The sequence below is a fragment of the Chiloscyllium plagiosum genome, unplaced genomic scaffold (assembly GCF_037043375.1).
Source record: "Chiloscyllium plagiosum isolate Xiang-an unplaced genomic scaffold, Cpla_swu_hap1 HiC_scaffold_26, whole genome shotgun sequence".
Classification (NCBI taxonomy): Eukaryota; Metazoa; Chordata; class Chondrichthyes; order Orectolobiformes; family Hemiscylliidae; genus Chiloscyllium; species Chiloscyllium plagiosum.
In genome coordinates, this window is record NW_028270164.1 from 37,000,826 (window position 1) to 37,017,633 (window position 16,808).

The 16,808-nt window shown below is 39.4% G+C and overlaps 1 protein-coding gene and 1 pseudogene across 2 annotated transcripts in view; one reads left to right on the top strand and one right to left on the bottom strand.

Annotated features, from left to right (window-relative positions):
* Positions 1-16,808, top strand: part of LOC122563237 (neuron navigator 1) — a 653,551-nt gene that overhangs the window by 126,775 nt on the left and 509,968 nt on the right. The gene's annotated exons all lie outside the window — the stretch shown is intronic.
* On the bottom strand, positions 11,669-11,788 carry LOC122563365 (5S ribosomal RNA; annotated as a pseudogene).

Below are 16,808 nucleotides of genomic sequence, written 5' to 3' on the forward strand. Positions count from 1 at the left end.
TTGAGTTACACAGCATAGATCACCTTGTGGGATTTTGATGATGTGGCAATGTAGAGGTTTGCCTAAAGGAAGGCATGTCTAGGTGTTAAGTATTCCAGCCTACAAGGTGTTCAGAAAAGGTAGGAAAGGAAGAAAAAGGAGGGGTGACATTTTTGGTTAAGAAGAACATCGCAGAACTGGTGAGAGGTTTCAAGGATAGGATTGATTTAACTGGTGCCAAGGAATAAGAAGGATCCAATTCCATTGCCCTGTGTGTTGGCAGATCAACACCAATGTGAAGGATATTAAGAAACAAATCTGCAAGGAAGTTATGCAGAGGTATAAACATTAAAAACAAGTTATAGTGTGGAATTTATTTGCTGTTGTGTAGAATGGGAGATTGGTTGCATAAAGGGAAGGCAGTGTCGAGTTCCTAGATTCTGTTTAAGAGAAACTCTGACAACAATATGTGTCCAGTCTAATAAAAGAAGGAGATACTGTGAGATTTGGTATTTGGGACTAAGGTGGGACAGGTAGATGATAGTGGAGGAATGGTTAGAAGATTGTGATTGATGTTCATAAAGTTTAGGATAACCATGGAAATGACATTTGTCAATCCAGAGGAAGATTGATCAGCTGGTGTCGAGCAGACTTCATTGGGACAAGTTCTAAGTAAGATGGGCTGGAACCATAGGTTATAGAAACCCGTATATCGTGCTAGTCAACAAAGATCAATGACACCTATCCATTTTCCAGCTGTTGGTCCATATACATGTTATATATTGTTTATATTCTATATAACCGGTTGTTGGGGAAAGATCGTCAACTAAAAAATGGGCAACATTCCAGGAGTAAGTGTTCAGGTTGTAGTTACCATAGTCTTACCAAGCCATTGGGCTTCTCTCTCATTAGAGACAGACAAATGTATGGTAGTTAAATCATCATCAGATGAGGGGAGAGGTTGAAAAGGAGAGTTCTTCATGCTATTACAGCTTAACTGGAAAGTGTTAATCAATGATCATGCCCCACATTACAAATGCCATGCAACAATGGATAAAATGCCAACTGGAGCACCAAGATGAGCAATATCCCTGACTATTGTTAAGGATAAAAGCAATTCATGCCAGGTTCCATCATTTACAGGAAATAACACCATTTATTATGGCATAGTTAACATTAGAAAACCTTTACTTTCTCTGTTTTTTGGTAATCTACTATTGTGCAACTTTAACAATACCTTCTGAAAACCCCAGTATGCATCCATTCATTCATGATCAAGACAAACAAACGTCAGATAGTTTGACACAGGTATTTTGGGTGGAAAAAAAGCAAACAATGTTCTGAAGATCACAAGTCCAAATTTCGCTGTTGGTTGTGTCATCTTACATGATCTTTTGAATTTTTAGCAATGATGAAACACTTGTCCATAGAGTGATGGTTGCTCTTCAGTTTGAAAAATGATTGGTTGGACTAAGGTTGTTGCTTGATAAGGACTCTTTATTTTAAGATTTTCTTTGGTCTTCTATCTTTTTGCTACATGGAGGGAGAGAGATATGGATGTTCTCCCCCTCTCTCTGCTTTCCTGGCACCTACACCTTGTTAACTCTCAGCAGCTGAACCAATCAGTGGGTGGTTGTTGGTTAGAACTTCCTTAAATCAAAAGACTCTCAGTGTCAGTCACTCACTCACTCACTCACTCACTGTCTCTGCTCAAGAAAATAACATTGTATTGCACAGCTCAAAAATATGCAGCACTCGATTTTCAAGTTGCAAAACCCTCCTGGTATTTCAATTGAATAGCAACTTCCATTTCTTCGTCCACAAAAAAGGAAAAAAACGTGACCTCTTACAAGGTGAAAATTCCAAAAACAAGAAGTAAAACGGGATTATGGGAAATGAACAGCAGCTAACCTAAAGCAAAATTGCAAATTAGAGATACATCAATAGTAAAAGGGTGTTCAAGGGGTGGTAGTACGGGGAGATGATGGCCTAGTGGTATTACCGCTGGATAATTAATCCAGAGACCTATGTCATGTTCTGGGGACCTATGTTCAAATTCCTTCATGGCAGATGGTGAAATTTGAATTCAGTAAAAATATAGAATGACGAGTCCAACGATGACCATGAAACAATTGCTGAATTATGAGGGGGAAAAAAGCATCTGGTTCATTAATGCCATTTCAGAAGGAAATTACCATCATTATCTGGTCTGCCTGACATGTGACTGCAGACTGCCAGCAATGTGGTTGACTCCTAACTGCCCCTTGGGCATTTAAGAATGGGCAATTAATGCTGGACCAGCTAGTGATCCTTCATACCATGAGTGACTATGTTTAAAAAGGAGGAAGTAGGGCCAATTAAGGATCAAAATGGGAAATTACACATAGAGGCATCACAGAGGTGTTAAAATAATACTTTGCATTTGAGACAGATGTTATCCTGGTCATGGTAACTAAGGAGGAACATCATTTACAAGAAGTGTTTACAATGCATTTGAATGTTTTACAGATAGAGGATAGAAACAGTTTGAGAGATATTGAAAAATATTATTACTAACAGCTGATTAGGCACCGGGACTGGATGTGATACATCAAGTGATGTTGAAGGATATGAGAGTGGAAATTGCAGAGGCACTAGCAAAAAAACTTTCAATCTTCCCTGGATTTGGGTATGCTGTTGAGAATGGACAATTGCAAACATTGAACCTTGTTCAAACTGTTATAAAAGTAGACTCAGCAGCCATAGCCACTCAAGTTTAATTTTAGTGATGGGGAAACTTCCAGAATCAATATTTCAGGATTAAATTAATAGCTACATAGGAAATGTGTGTTGATTTGTTAAGGGAAATTCATAACTATCTAACGAACTGTAAGTTTTGGAGAGGTAACAGATGGTTGATGTGGTGTACATGAACTTCTAAAAGGCATTTAATACATTGCCACACAACAGACCTGTGAGAAAGATGATAGGTTGTGGAATAAAAGAGATTGACAACTTGAATAGCAAACTGGCTGGGGGATAGGAACCAGAGAGTAATTGATTAATGAGTATTTATTAATGCTGCTTAACAGTTTCTAATGGAGTTCCCCAGGGAAAATAGTTGGAACCCTTGCTTTTTCTAAATATACAGATATGATCTAGATCTTAGTGTGAAGGGAACAACTTCAAAATTTGTAGATAACATAAAACTTCAGAACTCTAAACTGAGGAGGACAATGTGAAACTTCTGATGAACAATGTCAAGTTGGTGGAATGGGCAGATGGGACAGATGAAGCTCAATGTGGAGACGTGTCAGGTGAAACACTTTAACCAAAGAACATGGAGAAGTGTATAAAATAAGGTATCGCTCTAAAGAATGTAAAGGAACAGAGGTAGCTGCGTGTAAATGTACATAAGTCAGTATAAGTGGGAGAGCATGTCGAAAGAGGTGTCATTAACAGGGCCATAGAGTACAGGAGCAGGGAAATTATGATCAATTTATATATGACTCTAACGAAAACTTAGTTGAAACATTGTGTACTGTCTGACCTATCAGTATAGAAAGGATTGGCATTAGGTTATAATGCTCAGAGAGCCAGTGTAAACAACGTGGGCTGAATGGCTATTTTCTGCTGTATCCAATTCTTTGATTCTGAGTCCTGTCTAACGGTACGGTGGCACAGTAGTTAGCACTGCTGCCTCACAGCGCCAGAGACCCGGGTTCAGTTCCCGCCTCAGGTGACTGACTGTGTGGAGTTTGCACGTTCTCCCCGTGTCTGCGTGGGTTTCCTCCGGGTGCTCCGGTTTCCTCCCACAGTCCAAAGATGTGCAGGTCAGGTGAATTGGCCATGCTAAATTGCCCATAATGTTAGGTGAGGGGTAAATGTAGGGGTATGGGTGGGTTGCACTTCGGTGGGTCGGTGTGGACTTGTTGGGCCGAAGGGCTTGTTTCCACATTGTAATGTAATCTAATCTAATCTAATCTAACTGAATAATACCTGTTGTCATATACTGTAGAAGACTTACCTGAAATTATATGGATGCAAATATCGATACATTGTTATTCATAATTCCTACTAGGTTCTCTGAAACATTGCAATGCTCAAAAGATCAATAATATTACTTTTAATTGCTTAATTTGCAGTTATAAATGCATAATAATTTATACTTTGATATAGGTTGAAGCTATATTGGGTAATATCATTTATTCGAATCCATATATTAAGATTTAAGTTGAACAATTTCTCTTAATTTAGTACTTTTGTTCCTGTTGAGTGTGTATTTTTATTGTTAGTAGATTCAGCGATTAATGGATATGACCACGGGAAGATCAAAATCTTCATGCTGTCTGCTTCTTCTCAAAAACATGAACTATAAGTGGAGTAGCATGGGGGAGCATTTAAAATGTACCTTTTGTATGAAAATAATGGGGTGACAAGTCATCTGTTCATTATTGGTAATGACCTAAAATACATGGTTATGAAAACCTCTCCTGCTTAGTATCCTCATTAAGTCATAAACGAGTTATTTCAAAACATGTTCATTATTTATTGTAGGTGCAAAACAGAGAACAATGTTACTACCTAACTATTTTTACATTATTTGTGCAAGCATAATTTTTAACCAGCCTCACTGAAAGCAGATTGATTTGATAGGAAAAGAACGGTTAGACATGTATAAATATTAGAATCAGGAAGAAACATTTCAAATCTACATAGGGATAAGCACTAACCTGAGACCGTAATCTCAACCACCGTGAATTTTGTAGGTTTGCTTTGGCCAAAGTTTAGGTTGCAACGTTTTATCAAACATCAAAATTGTCTAGTCAACAAGAAATCTGAAACTAAATTGACAAGGCACTTGGAGATAAGCCAGGTTTTTGTTTGTGCTGTTGATTATGATAGCCATTTCAGTGGTTTGAGTTTGGCTTCCTGCAGAGAAATGTGGTCATTTTGGGTCAAGTTGAACCAAGTATGCAAACAAAACTGGTTCACTGTGGTTGCTTTTTAAGGACAATATTTTCTTTGGGAGATGCAGAAACATATCCGCAGACCCCTCTTTCTTCTTTTGTGTTTCACTGTCGTTTCCTTTTGTTTTACTTTTGTTCATTTTCTTCAAAGCTCAGTGGGGCTTATGTTCAGACTTTCACATGTTTTCTCTGTATATGTTGATAATCTTTTGCTTTTCTTCTCATAACTTGAAATGAAAAAAAAGACCTTGACTTTTATTGGATTCCAGCCTACCAAAGTCTGTTTTCCTTAATAAATCTCATTCCCCATCTGTACTTAATATTACAAATTTGAACCATGGTGCCTGACTTAAAATAAATTGCAAGCAGTGAACCTTCAGTGCCTGATAAATCAACAGCTTGACAATAGTCTAGTTGCCATCTACACATGGTATGCACCATCTCCGATTATAATCCACAGTTTGCAATAAAACAGAAAATTTACCTATTGTTCTACATGTTCATGTTTCAGTGCACTTTTGCAGTATAAATATGTTGAAAGCCTAATCCTCTATGTTGTGTTATGTCTGTATGATTCTGTTTGTTTAGCATGTTGATCTTACATATACATCCAAAAATAAATTGCATGTGTAGTTTGCCATCCCCCCCCCCCCCCCCCCCCCAAGTATCAATGTTTAAATGTAAAACTAATGTGAAATACCAAAGTTTAAACCAAGTCAGTTAATCTGCACATGCCTCATTTATTATTTTGAAATTTAATTAGTTGGTTTTCATTCTAAAAGCCCCAAAGAAAATAACATACATGTTACAGTTATGGCAAGCCGCAATCATATTTTTGAATCTAACTCAGAATATGGTACAGTGTAATGTATACATAATTTGGTTTCATCTATTTGTAATTGTCTCAATCTGTTCTGAGAATGTTACTCAACAATACCAATATTGTGTTGATTAGCATCAAATAGCTGATTCAGACTTAGAGCAATGTAAATGTGCATACTGGAGGACTAGGACAAAATGTTTTCAGTTGGCATTCATCAAAATTTTGTTTCAATACTTTATGGTCTCAGTGTCATTTTAATGTCAACATTCTGATCTGTAAATAATTGATTACTTTGTATCCATTTGCCTCCTTCCACTAAGACACATGAACTTTGACTTTTGGAATCTGCTCATCCCATCCAATCCCATTCATTTCTATTCTTGCTACATCTTGCTTCTCTGCTGCTTCTGCTACTAGAGATCATGGGGATTTTTATTTAATGTGGGTAGAATCTCATGTTCATGAGTGGTCCACCAAGCAGTTTACACATATTTGGGAACCTCTGTTCTTATGTGGGGGAAAAAGTGGTCTGATGAAATTTTCTTCAGATTGATTTAGTTCTTAAAGGTGCCAACTAATCTTGTTTCACATGCTTTTCTCACTCGAGAGCAGTTAAAAAAAAATAGAAGTGGTTCTATTGCAAATCCAAAAAAATTATGTCACATTTGTAGAAAATTTATGATTATGTGGGCCTGTAATATAAAGCAACTTAGTTCAGAAATTATAATTGTTTGATGCAAATCTGAAACTAAATATTTGCTTGATTTAATGTGTTTTATAATTTCAGTTCAAAGTTGCGTGTTTTCATGTGAAATACTGCATTTGTAATAGTTACTCCTTTTCATCTCTGAAGTAACTTTCTAATTGCAGATTTCATTGAGTGCCTATCTGTGTAGATATAAATTAAAACTAATTGCTACGAATTGAGATCTTTTGGGCGTTGAATGAAATCATTCTTTGTTGCATGTTTCGTTGAAATTAGTTTTCTTTTCAATTGTTGCAGCTGTGAGCCAGAGAACATTTAAGCACAGTGCTTATGCTTGGTTTAAGGCCAGATAACATTAATCATTTCTTGTCCACAGTGAGACACTGCTCACGCCCTATAAACCTAGAAAAAGAAAAGCTGGTGTGACGCATGTTTCCATTTAGTTTTAATGCTCTCTAAGCCTACTGGCACTATTGTACCAATTTTTCTTAGTGTTGAAAATATTTTGTTTATAAGGAGGGCTCTTTCTTTATAGCAGAAGCTGCACGTACTGCCTGTATCTGGCATTTTTTAATGGTGCCTTGTCAACATTATAGCACAAAAGAACATTTCTCCCCCTGAGATGTCTTGATAATGTGTATTTCTTGAAATAAAACCAGGAATTCATGTTTCAAATAATTTACACTGACTTAATTGTGGTGTGGTTTTATTGGCTTCCTGTAATAGGAAAGAAATGATTTAAAAATCAAATAAAGATTAATAAATATAACAGAAATAGAGATGTTAGAAGTACCATAACTCCTGATAAATGAAGTATACATATGTAAAACCAAATGTAGACCCATGCCAATTACACCACAAAGTTTTGCTGACTTATTGTATTGCATGAATGATATCATGAGCTGCTTTGGTTGCAAATCATTCAATGATTCCCAGTTTTTAAATGTAGTTCTTTGGCAGAGCATTGAGTTCCATGGTGAAAGAACCTTTGGCAGGGTGAGTTCTGATGAACTCGACTAAGAAGTTCTGTGGATGTCATTTCCACCACCAGATGTCACCAGGAAGAGATTAGTTAATTATCCGTGCCATTATGTCCAATCTGTTAATTACATTTACCTACATATGAATCAATAAATTCCAAATGTAAGTTAAAATCCAAGATGCTATTTTTAAAAAAATGGTCTTCTACCTACTCCTTTTTTTTTTCAATTGGTACCTCAGTGGTACACAGTGTGATCTGATTAAAGCTTGCTGGAAGGCTATGCCAAGCATGATGCAGTTTGGACTTCATCCAGCATTCAGAAATCTGCCAGTTTAAAGTTGCATTGTGGCTTGTTATTCTGTGGAGATCTGCTTCTGAGTGAACTGGACTGACAAAAGAAAAGAATCATCTTTATTCTCATAAGTTGCGTCTGCAGCCATGTTATTGGAAACAAAAGGTTGAATTTGTGTCATTGTGTAGTGGTGATGGTATAGATACTATAGTTAACCTGTTTAGAGATGTTATGACACGCCTCTGGAGCAGGTGGAACTTGAACTCGGGCTTTCTGCCTCAGAGACAGGGACGCTACCACTGCACCTTGAAAGCTCCCGAGGTAATAGCATGTCAGCACCGTTATACTTTGTCCAGTTTTCTTTTCAATAACTTCAATGGGATAGACGATTAAGCAGTATAGGTCACAAATTGGAAATGTCATTTATCTGAGATGAATTTCACCTCCAATAAAACAAAACTGATAAGTACATTCTTTGGGATATTTCAGAATTAACTAATTTTCTCATTTTGTGTTGGATGGATTTAAATTTTCTCTACTTATACACTGTATCAGTTGTATGAATCTTGTGTTACTATTTTATAAAGTCTAAAAACTCATTTGAAGTAATCAATCTAAAACAGAGGCATTTATTTGTGATTTATTTATCAAAGTAAATCATATTACTGAAAAGAGATCCATGTTGCTGAAGTGTTTAAAAGTACACTTAACAGGAACGCCAAATTTCAAACACTGTCAGCAATTTATGCTACAAGATAAAATTAATATTCATTCATGGGCATGTCACATCTGATTAGCTGTAATATTATCATGATGAAAACAAAGGGAAAATACAGGCTTCCCAAAGTCCAGATTAATTTAAAAATGTGCAAAGCTTAAAATATGTCTTTAAGTTGACTATGAAAATATGTTACTAAGCAAACCTGAGTGACATTAGAAACTCGACTGATTATCTTAAATTGTTAGTGGAGCTATTAGATATAGTTGTGCCGCATTAAGTTCCGGACAATGTCAGCCTTCAGTAATAGAGAATGTAATTATCATCGCTTGATATTAATTCACATGAAGATCACTGAATCCTGCAGTATCAATACCTGTCAGTTACCATTGATTAGAAACTAAACTGGACTAGCAATTTAAATACAGTGCCTACAAGAACAGATCTGAAGCTGGGGATTCTGTGGTAAGTAACTCACTTCCTAACTCCCCAGTACCTGTTGGTGATCTATAAGACAGAAATCAGGAGTATGAGAATACTCTTCACTTGCCTGAATGCGTGCAACTACAACACTCAAAGTTGGCACTGTCCAGGACAAATTGGTCCCCTTGAGTGGTACCACATTCAACATAATTTGATTAGCCAGTTGCTGGGATGTACAACCCATAAACCAGGCACATACCGGCACTGAAAGTCATACACTACATTACTCAATTGTAAGACAGGTAGGATGACCTAAGGACCTCAATGGACCCAAGAGTAAGTGAGCCACGTGCTTCCTGCCTCTTTAAAATTGGAGACAGTTTGAGGTGTAGGCCATACGAACTCTCTACAATTGAATACAATGGTTGGCGGGGGAGGAGGAGAGATGTAAAATTCAGCTCCATCTTTCAACTTTTAGCAATATTCAAGTTATGTGTAATGAAGTGAGTGTATGTACATTTAATTTTTTTTTAACAAGTCAAAACAAATTTTGTATTGAATGATCTTTTAATACCACCACTTATTGGTCATACTAAAATATGGAAGATACACAATAAGCAAATGGCTATGAAAGTAAATAGGCATATAGGCAGCCTTTATTTTCAGTAACCATCACTGCTAGGCAGAATCAACTGTGTGCAAGCACAATAGTTCCTCCTGTGGCTCAACGATCCGCATCCATGAACACCAACTAGCCATGAAACGACACGACCAGCTATCCTTAGTAGCCACACATGCAGATGACAAGCAACATGAATTCGACTGGGACAACACTACTATTATAGGACAAGCCAAACAGAGAACAGCCAGGAATTCCTAGAGGCATGGCACTCATCCACAGATTCAATCAATAAGCACATTGACCTGGACCCAATATACCGACAACTGCAGCGGACAGCTGGAACCGACAACTGGAAGCGGCAGATTCAAACCACTACAAATGCCGGAGGAAAGATCACAGAGACGCTTCACAGGAGGCTCCCAAGCACTGAGGATGTCACCTAGACAGGGGACGAAACGTCTGCAACACAAATTCCCAGCGCGGCGAATAGAACCACAACAGGTATTTATTTATTTCCCATTGCACCCTAGTGAAGTTCTTAAGGATATTTGCAGTGCTAATGGAGGTTCATAAGGTTTTGTTTTGTTATTTATACAAGAGCATTGATTAAGTCACCCCCTGTTTCTGGCAGATAATGTGTGGTTATGGAAGTGTATGACCTCCAGGGTACAATGTTAACCTATTTGAAAATAATTGCATTATTAACATGCAACAGAACATGGTATAAATTAATTCTCCTAACTTTCACATTTTTAACTTTGAGGCTTTTGAGCTAAAAGCTTCTATGAGCATAAATTAAGCACTAGTATGATGTCACGGACATGACTACATATGTGCAGATGATCACAGCATTGTATTAGTGTTGTGAATATACACACCAGAACATAAGTAATCTAGATATGATGATAGACATATATCTAGGAGGATTATGGAAAAATACAATCTGAACAGTGATGACAAAAAATGTCAGTCATTGCAACTGAAAATTGAGTAATAGTTGAAGCTTTAACAGTTACCAAACAACAATAAACTTATGAAAGAACCAGTGTTATTTCCATCATGGATTGAAAATGATGCAGTGAAATCTTTCCAGCTATTGAATGACATGGGCCATAGTAAGATATTTGCATAAGTTGGCAAGATGTCCCCCAAGACCCACCTTGATGTTAAGACATATGTTCGATATGAAGTTGAGATTCTCACGAGTGAACAGTGAGAGGATATTAGTATGATCATTCATTCCAGCTTAACTTTTACTTAATCTCACCTCAGTAATATGCAGTTTCCTGTTGAGCCACCCACCTACCCGCTAGAAACAAGACCCTGTCACGTGTAGGTCAGAGCAGGCATGCAGGAACTCCAGCCCACTGTATGCTCCTCTGGATGTCCATCTTAGATGCCAGTCAATAGCAGCTCAAAGCACTCTCCGTGGGCAGTGACTGCACATACACCACATCCATGGAATTTAGGAGCTGACACAACGAGGCTTATGCCATCACTGAGCCATGTTTCTGATCCATATACAGTATCCTTCACTGCAGTTGAGTACTGCACATTGTGGAGTTAACGGCACCTTTCATTGTCATGCTGTGCAAAGCCATAGCACACAGGGTTGGGTACCTAGCTCACAGAATGGGCCTTCAGCCTGCTCACCCTTATTGCTCACTGATTTTGTCTACTTGGATGCTCACAGTATCCGTGCCATGTCTTGCGATGCCTTTTTGCACTCAGGGCCCTCAGCCTGAGCTCAAAGCCTCTCAATACTTCCGCCACGCCTTGCCTGTTAACACAGACAGGAAACCAGGCAGCTTGTCATTGGTTGTCAGCAGTCATCAGTCAATGGGTGAATGTAGATTAGATTAAATTCCCTACAGTGTGGAAGTAGGCCCTTTGGCCCAACAATTCCACACTGACCCTCCGAAGAGTAACCCACCCAGACCCATTTCCCTCTGGCTAATGCACCTAACGCTATGGGCAATTTAGCATGGCCAATCCACCTAACCTGCACATCTTTGGACTGTGGAAAGAAACCGGAGCGCCCAGAGGAAACCCACGCAGACATGGGGAGTACATTCAAACTCCACACAGACAGTCACCTGAGGCTGGAATTGAACCCAGGTCCCTAGCGCTGTGAGGCTGCAGTGCTAACCACTGAGCCACCGTGAGGCCCCAAAAGCCTACTGCACCTGGTATTCCCAGGTGGACTCCCATCACAAGTACTTACCAGGCCTGAGTCTGCTTAGCTTCCGAGATCAGACGAGATCAGGCATTTTCAAACTAGTATGGTCTCAGGCAATCTGTTGCTATATGGCACCAAACTATGTCAGTGTCATACCTGCACCACGTACCAGTAGTGTATGTGCCAAACACAGTCTGCTTGGCTCAAATGGCCTTGTCTCAAAGTCTAAGTCCTCAGTCAAGTCAAGGTAGATGACCTGTCCTTTGGGGGGCCTGGAACAGTAACACAAGGGCAGCCTCCGATGTCAGTACAGGCCACAGTCAGGAGGTCCATACCTTTACAGTCCAGGAAATAGGCTACAGTTAGTCCCGAGGGTCTAATGCAACCAGCCATAGAGTCATGGGAAGACAGTCTCAGGGGGTTGGTCACTCATTGTTCAGGACTATCTGGCTAAGCTCCTCAAGGTGGAGGATCGTGGTCAGCCTCTGGGCTCTGTCCACTAAAAGTTGAGTGATTATCAGGGACCAATGCTGTAGGAGGAAGCAGGAGAACTTAATTATTTGGATTGGTAGCAGAAGGATGGGATGCAGAGGGGAGTATATTTGTGAAGTTTTAGGGGGCAGATCTGGACTCCATAAAATAAGGTGGAGAGTTGATAGAGCATTAAAGGGCAGAGTTAACGTGGGGGTCACGATCATTGACAGTCAGTATCACCCTGGCTTCCATGGGAGAACAGTGCACCACTAGGACAGCTACTAAGAATGGAGTGTGTAGATTCAGGGATTTACCAATAGTACAAGGCTGATCTTTAAACTCACAGCTAGAGAAGCAAGTGCTATTTCTTTCCATCATACTGAATTAACAAGTACAATGGAGATAAAAATGGCTCTGACCGTACCTAGTGTAGATGGTGAGTTTCATTCTACATGAGAGGGGTTCAGTTTTGAGACTTATGCACCCCTTCAAAGGGCAGCAGAATTACACTGACAGCTATGCATGAAGCTAAAACATTAATGCGAGTGCTACGTGCGATGTGAAGCTAGACATATTGTGTGCAGTCAAAATCCTTTCCCGAACCACTCTTGTCAATATGGTGAAACCTTATAAATCAATTAACAAATGGCTGTGGTGCAGTGGTTATGTTTTGCCTCCATGAAAGATTGACATGAGTTGCCAATGTAGCAAGAATTTTCTGTTTACCCAGAGCCTGCACATGGTGCAGGAGCTACTCATTTCAGACGTTGGAACATATGCATCTCTAAGGATGACTGGGCTACATAGCTTCAACATTGTAGTGTGGTTAGACAGGCATACTCCCACTCGTCTGATTAGAAAGTTGAACAAAGTGCAACATACACTCAATTCTCTGAGAGAAGAATATGTTTCCTCATCTCAGTTTTAAATGGGCGCCCTCTTATTTTTAAACTATGACCTCAGTTCTAGATCCTTTCAAAAAAGGAAACAAGCTTTCAGTGTCCACGCTATCCAGTCCACTCAGGATTCTGAGTTTCAAATAAGTCACCTCTGGCATTTCTAAAGTTCACAGGATGCAGGTTTACTCTGTCTAGCCTTTCTTCACAAGGCATCTGCCCATACCAGATATTAGACCAGTAAATCCCCTCTGAAACACTTCCAAAGCATTAACATCCTTCTGGAGGTACAGTGAGTAGTACTGTACACAGTATTCAAGACATGGTCTCACCAATGCTCTGGATAACTGAGACATAATCTCCCTCCTCTTGCATTCAATTCCCCTTACAATGCATCATAACATTCCATTAGTTTTCCTGATTACTTGCTGCACCTGTACTAATCTCTTGTGATTCATGCACTAGGACACTCAAGCTCTTCATATTCTCAACATTTATATTATGAGCTGCTTTTTTTTTATTCTATCTGCAAAAATGGACATTTCACACTTGCCACATTTATGATTTGGAGATGACGGTGTTGGACTGGGGTGTACAAAGCTAAAAATCACACAACACCAGGTTATAGTCCAACAGGTTTAATTGGAAGCACTAGCTTTCGGAGCGCCGGTCCTTCATCAGGTGGTTGTCAACATTGTAGTTGAAAACCACCTGATGAAGGAGCAGCGCTCCGAGAGCTAGTGCTTCCAATTAAACCTGTTGGACTATAACCTGGTGTTGTGTGATTTTTAACTTTCCCACATTTAACTCTGTTTGTCAGATCTTTGCCCATTTACTTAATGTGTCTACATTCCTTTATTGTCTCTTCATTTCATAGAGTCAGAGAGGTCTACAGCACAAAAACGTATTTCAGCCCTCAAATGCTTTCTGGTCAAAAACAACCAATTACCTAATCGAATCCCTTTTCCAGCACCTGGCACAAAACTTTATGCACCTTAATGTTGTGAGGTTTTCTGCCTCTTCCACCCTTTACAGCAGTGAGTTTCAGATTCCCATCAATCTCTGGGTGAAAAGAATTTTCCTCACATCTCTTGTAAATTTCCAGCCTCTTACCTTAAATCCATGTCCCTGGTCATTAATCCCTCCATCAAGCAGAAAGGAACCTATCTATGGCCTCATAATTTTATATGTCTCAGTCATGTCCCCCCCACCCCTTTCTGTTCCAAGGAGAACAACCAGTCTATCCCTTCTCATTTCATAACTAAAACTCTCGAGCCCAGCAACATCCTGGTTAATCTCTTCTGCCCCCTGTCAAGTGCAATCACATCACTTCTATAGTGTAGACTTCAGAATAGCACACAATATTCTAGCTGTAACCTAATCAATTTTATATATAGTTCCAGCATCATCTTTCCACTCTTAAACTCTTTGTGTCAGCTAAATAAAGGCAAGTATCCCATATACCTTCTTAACCACTTTACTTACTTGTCTCACTGCCTTAAGGGACTGGTAGACATGCACACCAACATGCACACCAAAACCCCCCATGTCCTTTTTACAATTCACTTTCCAACTTATCTTTGTGTCATCAGCAGATTTAGCTACCATACCTTTGATCCCTTCATCAAAGTCATTTATATAAGTTATAATGGATTGAGGTCCCAGAACCAACCCCATGACATCCAGACAGCCTGAAAAACACCCACTTTTTGTACTCTCTACTTTCTATTAGCAAGCTTTTACTGAATAAAGAATTTTCATTAATTATTTTCCAATCGAAAAGAACCTTCCCTACATCTTATGAAGTTTGGAGATTAAGAGCAAGGTGTCATATGTTTCACTGGCTACTTCTTTTATGGCTCCAGCATCTGCAGTCCTCACTTTCTCCTACTTCTTTTATGGTCCCTAGATGAAATCCATTGGGACCTGGGGACTTGTCATAGAAACAAAGGAGTAGGAAAAAGTCATTTTACCCTTCAAACCTGCTCCATCAAACAATATGAACGTAGTTGATTATCAAATTCAATATCCTAACCTTACCCTCTCCTGATATTCCTTGATCTCTTCAGCCAAAAAGCTGCATCTACCTCCCTCTTGAAAGTCCAGTGTTTTGGCCACAGCTGATTTCTCTGGTCATGAAGTCCACAGACTCGCTGCTCTCTGGGTAAATAAAATTTCTTCTCATCCCAGTCTGAAAAGATTTAACCCTTATCCTTAAATTATTGGACCCCCCCAATATTGGAAACATTCTTCATCTAACCTGTCTAATCCTGTTGGAATTTTATAAGTTTCTCTGAGATTTCCCCACCATTCCTCTAATCTCCATGAGTACAATTTTAACTGACCTACCCTCTCCTCTTAATTCAGTCCTTCCATCCAAGGAATCAATTTGTTCAAACTATGTTGTAGTCCCTCTGTAGCAAGAATATCCCTTCTAAGATAAGGAGACCAGAACTGCACATGGTGTTCCAGGTGCGCACTCACCAATGCCCTGTACAACTGCAGCGAGACATCCTCATTCCAATCTCAAATCCTTTCACTATGAAGATCAAGATACAAACAGCCTTCTTTACTGCTTACTGCACCCATGTGCTTACTTTCAGCAATGGGTAGAGTGGACAACCAGACCTCATTGAAAATTCATAGAATCCCTACACTGTGGAAACAAGCTCTTCAGACCAGCAAGTCCACACTGACACTCCGGAGAGTAACCCAACCAGAACCATTACTCTATATTTACCTACACATTCCTGAACACTATGGGCAATTTAGCATGGCCACTTCACCTAACCTGCCCATCTTTGAATTGTGGGAGGAAACCCACACAGAAACTGGGAGAATGTGCAAACCCCACACAGACAGTCGCCCAATGGTGGAATTGAACCCAGGTTCCTGGTGCTGTGAGGCAACAGTGCTAACCACTGAGCCACCATGCAGCCCAATTCTCCTCTCTCAATTTACAGCCATTCAAATAGTAAACTGCCCTGCTGTTTTTGCTACCAAAGTGGATAACCTAACATATATCCATATTATGCTGTATCTCGCATATATTTGCCCGCTAACTCAGGGGTCCAAATCACGATGCAACGTCTCTGCATTCTCCTCACAGCTCACCATTCCACCCAGCCTTGTGTTATCTGCAAAGTTTAAGAAATTGATTTAGTTCCCTCATCAAAATCATTAATATTCATTGGGAATAGCTGGGGCCGTAGTGGTATGCCACTGGTTGCTGCTTGCCTTCAGAAAAAGACCCATTTATTCTTACTCTTTGTTTCCTGTCTGCTAACCAATTTTTATTCATCTCAATGCACTATCGCAATACATATAGGCTTTAATTTTACAACCCTCTGAAAGTCCAAATAAACCATATCCACTGGCTCCTCTGTTTAATTCTATTCGTTATATCCTCGCAGAATTCCAGTAGGTTTGTCAAGCATGATTTTCCTTTCGTAAATCCATGCTGACTGTGTTGATTCTACCACTATTTTCTCAGTGCTCGCTTAAATCCTTCATAATGGACTCCAATCTCTCCCCCCCCCCCCCCCCCACACACACACCTAAATCAGATTCATTTGTTTATTAATACCTGTTTTCTATCTACCTCCCTTTTTAAAAGGTGGGGTTACTTTAGGTACCCTCCAATATTTAGGATCTGTTCCAGAGTCTTATGAATCTTGGAAGGTGACCACCAATGCATCCACTATTTTTACAGCCTTTTCCTTAAGTGCTTTGGGATGTACATTATCAAGCCCTCGGGATTTATCA